The 8,585-nt window shown below is 32.3% G+C and overlaps 1 protein-coding gene and 1 long non-coding RNA gene across 2 annotated transcripts in view; both read left to right on the top strand.

Moving 5' to 3' along the window:
* The first annotated feature begins 1,881 nt into the window (after positions 1–1,881).
* LOC111438598 lies at positions 1,882–2,503 on the top strand. The gene is made up of 2 exons (XR_002709699.1): positions 1,882–1,916; positions 2,211–2,503. It is a non-coding gene; the product is annotated as an uncharacterized LOC111438598 (long non-coding RNA).
* Positions 2,504–8,352: 5,849 nt separating this feature from the next.
* Positions 8,353–8,585, top strand: part of LOC111438596 (65-kDa microtubule-associated protein 1-like) — a 5,874-nt gene continuing 5,641 nt past the window's right edge. Inside the window, exon 1 of the mRNA XM_023076466.1 lies at positions 8,353–8,513. The gene's annotated coding sequence lies outside the window, so the exon portion shown is untranslated. The remainder of the gene's footprint in view (positions 8,514–8,585) is intronic.

Below are 8,585 nucleotides of genomic sequence, written 5' to 3' on the forward strand. Positions count from 1 at the left end.
CTTCTTATATGTTATGTTATGTTATAATATGTGGTTTGTATGATAATAATTATGGTACGATGTGCTCAAGGATATGTTTGAGATAGGGTACGAGAAGGATGCACAAAACGAAATGTAACGATAGGAGTAAGATACGTTCATGAAACGTTAGAGTTAGGTTACATACCGGAGTGCTATGGATAGGAGAGATTGATGAAAGAATACGGTTAGGTTATGGGTAGAAAGGGATAGGTTTGTGATAGATTGATAGAACGATAGCGTTAGGGTACATTCTTGTGACGATATGACTAAGGTACGTCACGTAATGATATATCTGTGATAGGTATAAGAACGTGAAGGCTATGGTAAGTTAGAGAACGATATGACTATGAAGTGTTTACGTTATGACTTGGTTATGATATGATACATTGTATGCTAGATTATTGTGCTTAAGTACGAAATCATGTGAACGTGAATGTATGTTATTTATGCTGCTTAGTTGATGTGATATGAATGCATGTGACGATGTGTGGCCCTTGTACGATTATGGCTTGTTGTATGAGTATTGGAATGTAACTGAATGAATTGTATGACATGAAATACGATAAATTGCATGATACATAACCCTGCTAGGAATATGTATGATATATAACGAAATGAGAATGAGAATGACATGTAAGCATGAAAACGTGACACGAGGTTATGTTCATTAAATGATGACTGTAGGATTAGTGGGACCTCATGCATATTGTGTGATCATGCATTTGGGGGGATACCCCTATCCCATCACGAGGGTACGGACGCATACATCCAAATGACAGGTCAACGATCGTTATGCCCTGCATAACGCTGCCGTGACGGTTTTAGTTTTAACGGGTCCGGGTAGGCCCTCAGAGCATGCCCACCGGCTAGGGACAGTGGCCCAGCGGTGTGCGAACTAGCTGGTGAGCCCATACTCGCACGTATGGGTTGCGTGTAGAGTATATGGTACACGTCCACGATTACCTGTTAGGATTACACCGTAGGGAAAACGAAATGAAACGAAACGAAAGATAGGTCCCATCATTCCATTGCATGTGATTGTTGCATTTAACCCCAATAGTGGGGCCACTTACCGAGTATTTCTTTAAATACTCAAGTCATGTGCTACTACATTTTTCAGGTTAAGGCAAGGCATTCCTGTACGGCTGACGACGGCATCGCAACTCGAGATCATGGCACATGCATAGGATAGTGGTATTTATTTTCTTAGACTTGGGATAGAATAGGATGTTTTAAACTTAAACGCTTATTTATTTTATTTCGGGTCTTTTGTTGTGTCGTTTTAAAGATGTTTTCTAAACACATAAGTCCATGGCTGTGTTTTAAGGTTATGTTTTATGGAATTTAAATGAAGTCTTCTGCATTCAATGTTTATGGTATGTATACAGTAGCGACCTTAAATTAAGTAGAAAATTTCGGGTCGTTACAGAAAGTTACTGCTTATACAAACAAGGTGCACCTTCATTTTCGGTAGTTCAATCATAGGAACTCCATAATTAAGCGTATTTTGCTTAGAGTAATTCTATGTTGGTTGACCTCTTAAAAAAATTTCTGAGATACATGTGAGTGAAAACAAAATATATTCGGAGAACTCGTGTTGGTATGTAGAGATTTTCTTCACTCTTAAGAAACGGGGAGTAGGTAACGTAATCACGTCGTAAGGATGCAGAAAAATGTCGAGTTCATCGGATAAGGAATAATAAAATAATAATTATAATAAAAAGAACACATTCCAAAGTCACCATCTTTATTCTTATTCTTATACCAAAAGTGACTACAAAGAGACTTATCAATAACAAAACTACGACAAAGTCCCCATCAGTGTTGGCTATAAATACAAACCCATTTGGCCGAACATTTCTGTATAATCAACCAAAGCATTCAACGAATGTCTGGTATGATCTTCCTATCGCTTACTTGTAAAATTGTTTTAAAATGATATGATCGAGCGCTTTTGTAAGCTTTTAAGTTATTGTATAGCTAAAGTTATCTTATCTTTTTGTTTAACTAATGAATTTTTACCTATTTTTAAACGTTTCCGCTCAAATTAAATATGAATGTTTTTTCATTTGCTTTTCTTCATCTTCTTATATATTTATCTTCGTGATAATTTTTCTCGTTATGGAATCACGTGAATATGTTTAATTGTGTGTATTAACAAAGTTAACAAGAATATGTGTTTTGAACAGGAAAAAATCAATGGCCCGAGCTGGTGGGTGTGGAATATTCTGTTGTTGAAAGTATAATAAAAAAGGAGAATCCTAACCTGAGACCACAGAAGATTTTAGCTGGGAGTCCGAGAATTTTGAATTTCGATCCTTCACGAGTTTGGGTTGATGTTAATGTTAAAAGTATATGTGTTTTAGTTCCTAACGTTGGTTGAAGACTACACATGACTATTGTCGTACAAGTTATATGTACGTAAGATTATAAAGTATATGAAAGTATTAATAAGGTAGTATCGAACTACCACTTTAACTATTGAATTGTTCCATTACCATGCCACTATTTATGTGTCAAACTTGGTTTATTACATACTAATTAATCACGTCAATTTTGGTTAATAATTTGATCTTTTATTTAAAGGTATAGCTTTATGTCATTTGAGCTATTCTCGTGCGGGCAATTTCACCGTTATATTTCAACTTTGAAAATAAAATATTTTTGAAACGATTAATAAATTGAAAACAACTAGGAAATGTGAATATATCATTTTTCATGTCTATATTTGTAACGATCCTATTTTTCTCTTAAAAATAAGATCGCTATTATATACATGATATGTCTTTTATGTGCGAAAAAATTGATTTAAAATATTTCATAAACCATGTCATGGACTTAAACGTTCGTAAAATCCATTTAAATTAAAAGTAGACAACAATGAAATAGCGGGAATGAAATAACAATAAGTTCAGTGTAACAAAAATGCACTTATTTAACCTAAGGGCTAAAGTTTAAACATAAATATAACTACCCAAGTTTTAGTTTCATGGCCTTTACAATGACGTTGTCGTCCTACAATGATGCTTTACTTAAAAGAAATAACACGTGGGTATGAGTATTTAAAAATGGTAAGTAACTAGCCCCATTGTTGGGGTCGGAAAATGCAAACCAAGCTTTCATGGTGGGACCTACCCATGGCCCATGCATGCGTACATGGATCTATCAAGCAGGCTTGTATACGTACACCTAAGCTTGGCTCGTTGGGGCTAGCACACGCTCAAACAAGCATCTTCATCTTCATGTCATTCAATATAATAAAGGAATTCCAAAATCCCATAACTTGCATACTTGTCATGGTTCTCAAACATAGATTTTAAAACTTTTCAATTAAAACTTTCCCATTAATGTTAAAGGCAACCGTTAACTATATAATGCCCGATCATGATCTATTCTGACTTCCATAGCCTTTCCAGCATTCACTGTCATCTGTGCATGGAAGCTTCACTTTTACCTGTAAAATATAAGGGTAGCACATGACTTAAACATTTTATGAAATAATCAGTAAGACATTCCACTCCACTTGTTGGGATTAGTATTACAATCCCATATAATAGATGTATGAGACCTATCTTTTAAAATTGTAACATGACCTTTGGCTCTTTCTAGTTTCAGGTAGGGTTAGATGCATGGTACTACACTACACACGACCCACATACGAGCACATGAACTTACCAGGCGAGCTCATGTATGTACCCTAGGTTTTTGACTTGGTCGGACACAATGCATTACACGTCATCGGACGCCTCATAAAAGAAAGGCCCACATGATATCCATTTTGATTTAGCTCTTCCTAGAGTGCTCGAGGATATTGATTCCCATCACACACCGAGATTTTATGTTAATAACTCTCACGTGAGTTCGATCTTATCTCTTGGCCATTTCCCAACGTACCTAGGAAGAGTGAATGGGATTGGATAAAGCAGTTAGGAGACTATGCTTACCAACTCTCTAACCATTTTCCAATGTACACTCAATATCCCTAAAAGAGTTACTTAAGCTTTCTAACCTTTTGTCGAGTATATATATTTTTTCTCTTATTTCGTTCTCACGCTCTTATGTGGCCTCTTCGGTGTGGTGGTTTTGCCATAACACCTCGAACGCAATGTCTCTATTGCGTAGCGCTTTTACTTCCCGAGTTAAGACTTTTATTGGTTTTTCCTCGTAACTCAAATCTTCATTGAGTCAGAGGGGCTCGTAATCTACTACGTGGATAGAATCTGTCATGTATTTCCTTAGGATCGACACGTAATCTAGTACATGGATAGAATTCATCATGTTTGCAGAATGAAGTTCAATTGAATATTCAATGGGACTACCAATATCTCTGTCATTACTCGTTTCGAGTCTTTGAAACTCAGACCTTGACTAACAAGACAACGACCAAAATACATATAAATAAAAGTAAAATATGAAAATTGAATAAAATTCCAATCAAAGTTAAACCAAACAACACAATAAAATACCAAAAGAAATACATTTATAAGACAATTTTATTCAAATTTATTACAAATTAGAAAATATGTTTGGGATACCGCTACAAAACAAAAATACCAAAGACTCAAAATATAAAATGGGCTGACGCTTCGAAAAGATCTTTTATGTGACCACATAGCTCTTGGATGCACCCACACTCGATCGGTGCCTGTGATTACTTGAAAAAAAAAGAAGGGAGGCGTAAGTATAAAAAAAAAAAAATACTTTAACGTACTTATAGACTCACATCGCATCCTTAACCTAAGAAGTTAGCACCGGCTTTTCTTTGGCCTCTAAAACGTTTTGACCTAATTCAGGAACCCTCTAACTATTACCACACTTTATAGTGGCGCCTATCATAACTTGAACTATTTATGTACTCCCTGTCATCTCTTGGAGAAGGTTTATTCCATACACAATAAGAGCTCCTCTATATACTACTTATGTCGTCCATCGTCCCCTCTTAGGTTGAGCTTGTTCTACACACTAAGTATATCCTCAATTAACTACATGTGTAAGCCCTCGTTTCCTCTTAAGGCGAGTTATTATACGCACCATAGCGGTTTATCATGGTATTTACTTATATGGTTCCTCGCCCCCGATCAAGGCAGGTTTATTCTACACTCAGTGGTGGTTCTTCATGTTACCTACTCATGTAGTCCCTCATCCCTTCTCAAGGCGAGTTTACAGGTCTTGACTCGTTTCTATAGACATTGGTAATTCCTCACATCGCCTACTCATATAATCCCTCATCCCTTCTCAAAGCAGGTTTACAGGTCTTTAACTTAGATGCATCCGTTGGTTCCTCTTTCCATTTCAAGGAATCTAAATATTTTGTCATTACTCATGCAATATTCTATCATAGAGATAATATGAGCTCTAACTTTTTTCAACATCTTATTTATGTAATCGATAGGGTGTAGCACTTTCCCCTTTCTTTATCCTAACATCGCTCGTATTCCAAAATCACTTGCATCACACATTAATTCAAAGGGCGAGTTCCAATCAAGAATGACATTATAGTTGTTGTCGTCAATGTTTTTTTTTAATGTCAGGAATGTTGTAATGTAGTGCTCATCGAAAACATTGGGTTTTGTTGCAAATCCCAAAAAACTTCTTATTTACTGATCTACAATCCTTAAGGGATTTTATCGTATTTTTTTGTTGTCAGTCCATCAATCCACATCGTGATATGGGATTGAAGTCTTTGAGATAGTGACAAATGATCTATAGTTAATGAAGGAAATTTGATTAATTAAAAACTTATGATTTGTAAATCCATACGGTATTCTTCCCCGCTTATACTGACACTAAAATGATCAATTTAGTTGAAATAAAAATTTAGAAAACCTGCTAGTTTTCCAAAGTTCCCATACATAGGACCTTTGGTTGAGTTAGTTTTCCAAAATTCCTATAAATAGGATCTTTGGTTGAGTCAAAATGAACGACTTTCTCCTTTAGAATGGTTCAAAGATTTTTTTTCAAAAGACTCAGCCAAGTTCCAGACCTTGTAGTTCAATAGCTAGGAAGAAGTTTCCGACCTCGTGGAAGCAGTTTCATATTGTCATAATACATCTAACAAACTTACAGGCCATAATTTCTACAAAGGTACAATTCGTATTCAATCTACATGTTTTACTTTAATTCTTAATAAAATGAAACTATGATCCAACGTTTATGTTGCACAAATGAATAGTTCATACCATTCTCTAACTAACCCCGGTAGATTTTCAAACATTGGAAACGGACAGGTTATGTTTGTCTAACACCGATCGACCGACTTCTTATGGTCTCAACAGTGTATATACATATATATATATATGTGCGTGTGTGTATGTGTATATGTATGTGTATGTGGTTCGAAAATTCTATTTCCATTCTTACATTTACCATAAGTGGGTTAAATACGTAATCTCGGGTTTCGACTAAAAACAAAAAGTTATTTAAAAGAATAAAAAAATGATGAAATAGTATAGAAACAAAAATTCTTAGGTTGGATCGGAGCAGGAGAGGGAGAAAAATGTCCTAAAATTGGTTGTAATAATGGGTCATATAAATGGACCCACTACTAACATAAATACTCATTCTTCTATGCCTCTTCATTTCAAACTATTTAATTTCCTTTCCAATTCTATTTTCCTCCTACACTTTCTTTATATATATATATATAGTTAATTTATCGTACTTTTAAATAAATATAAATGCCCATAAAAATCCCACCTGAATTGAGTTATTTTTATAGATTGGATTTAATCCAGGGTTGATTTTAAAAATTATATATGCATATATTTATTTTATTTTTATTTCATTTCATAATTATTATTTTTTCTCTTAAAAACAATTTTTTTAATTAAATGTTTAGAAATAAATAAAATGATGTTTTATTAATTAATATTTTACTTTTATTTAAAATAATTTAAACAAATTACTCGAATAACCCAACTCATAAATTAATTTATGGTTGGATTGAATTAGATTCATTATTTAATAAGAGTTATTTGAGATAATTGAATTGAGGTAATAAAGTAAAATAAAATAGTATTCTGTAAATTTTAATTTAATAAAATTAATAATAATGAGGTTTGGCGTGATTTAATTAAAACTATGGACTAATTTTTATATATATTATTATTATTATTATTATTATTTATAACTGTGAATTTTGGCTTAAGTTTTTCTAAAAATTACATTTTAATTTTTTTAATTTTAAAATTATTTTAAATGTCTGTAAAAATTGAAAGTAGGGATAATTAAGATATGTTATTATTTATTTTAATTTTAAAAATATTTTTTCACATTATAACCACATAATTCACAAAATTAATTTTTAAAAATAAATTCTCACCTCTGATATTATAAATTATGAAAGGTATGTCTTTTTAAAGTATATTTTTATTTACCATTTTAATAATAAAAAAATACACGTGTCAAAATTATCATTTAATTTAACTCTCAAAAGTGCTTCAAAAAATATCGTTGAATTTTCAAAAAAATAATCTATGAGGTATTAATAGACGATGTTGGGTATTGGTCTATACATTGATGATAAAAAAAAATATTTTTTAAATAAAATATTATTGTATTGAAACTTTTAAAATTTTAGTCATTAGAATTTTTTTTTTATTAATTTAGTTTTAAAAAAGGTATAAAAAAAAAACTGTAATTGGTTAACTAAAAGTCAATTGATAATGAATTTTTGGCGGCAGTTTATTGATTGTTAAAATCAAATTTATTTACCATCACTTTTGAAATATTGGTTAAAAAAAGTCAAAAGCATGTTTCTTTTGTTCATATTAGGTCCTCTGTAAGGGACTTCAAAATTATTATTTAAAAAAAAAATAGTAAATTAGCGTAACGTAAAACAATTATTTTTAAAATTAGATTCAAAATACTTTTTTTTCTTTTAAATTTGATTATATAGTTAAATCATTCCATATAAAAATCCAAATTCACATTCCATTTTTGCAATCTACTTCGTTAAAATTAAAATTTTGCCTAATTACTATATATATATTCACGAAGTTATGTAATAAAAAAAATTAATAGATTTTTTAAAATTGACGTTGAAGTAAAAATCTATTAGAATAATTTTAAAATATATTTTAGGGTTTAAAATAAAAAGAAAGAAAAAAGAAAAAAAAAAGATTGAAGGCATTATTGAAAAGATGGGGAGTGGTAGCTGAGCGAGTGAGAGTGAAGTGTCATTTTGGTAAATAAGAGCAATGCCAGAGATTGTTAATTATTGGATATTGTTGTTAGTATTTAAGGGTCCCATCACCAACCCTCCTTCCCATCCGTCATTTTCTCCTCTAATCTCTTACATGTTCTGGTTTGTTGTCTCTTACACTCTCTCTCTCTCTCTCTCTCTCTACTCTCTCTCTACTCTCTTACTTACACAGCAGCCTTGATCTTCATCATCACTCACACCCACACCCACACCCACACGCACCAACGCTTACATTACAACCTCCATTTTCTTCTAGATCTGGATACATTCTTGCTTCTTCCAGGATCTGGTATCCTGTTTTTTTTTTTTTTTTTTTTTTTTTTTTTTTTTTTTTTTTTTTTTTTTTTTTTTTTTTTTTTTT

This window comes from Cucurbita moschata, unplaced genomic scaffold, assembly GCF_002738365.1.
Source record: "Cucurbita moschata cultivar Rifu unplaced genomic scaffold, Cmos_1.0 Cmo_Scf00078, whole genome shotgun sequence".
NCBI lineage: Eukaryota > Viridiplantae > Streptophyta > Magnoliopsida > Cucurbitales > Cucurbitaceae > Cucurbita > Cucurbita moschata.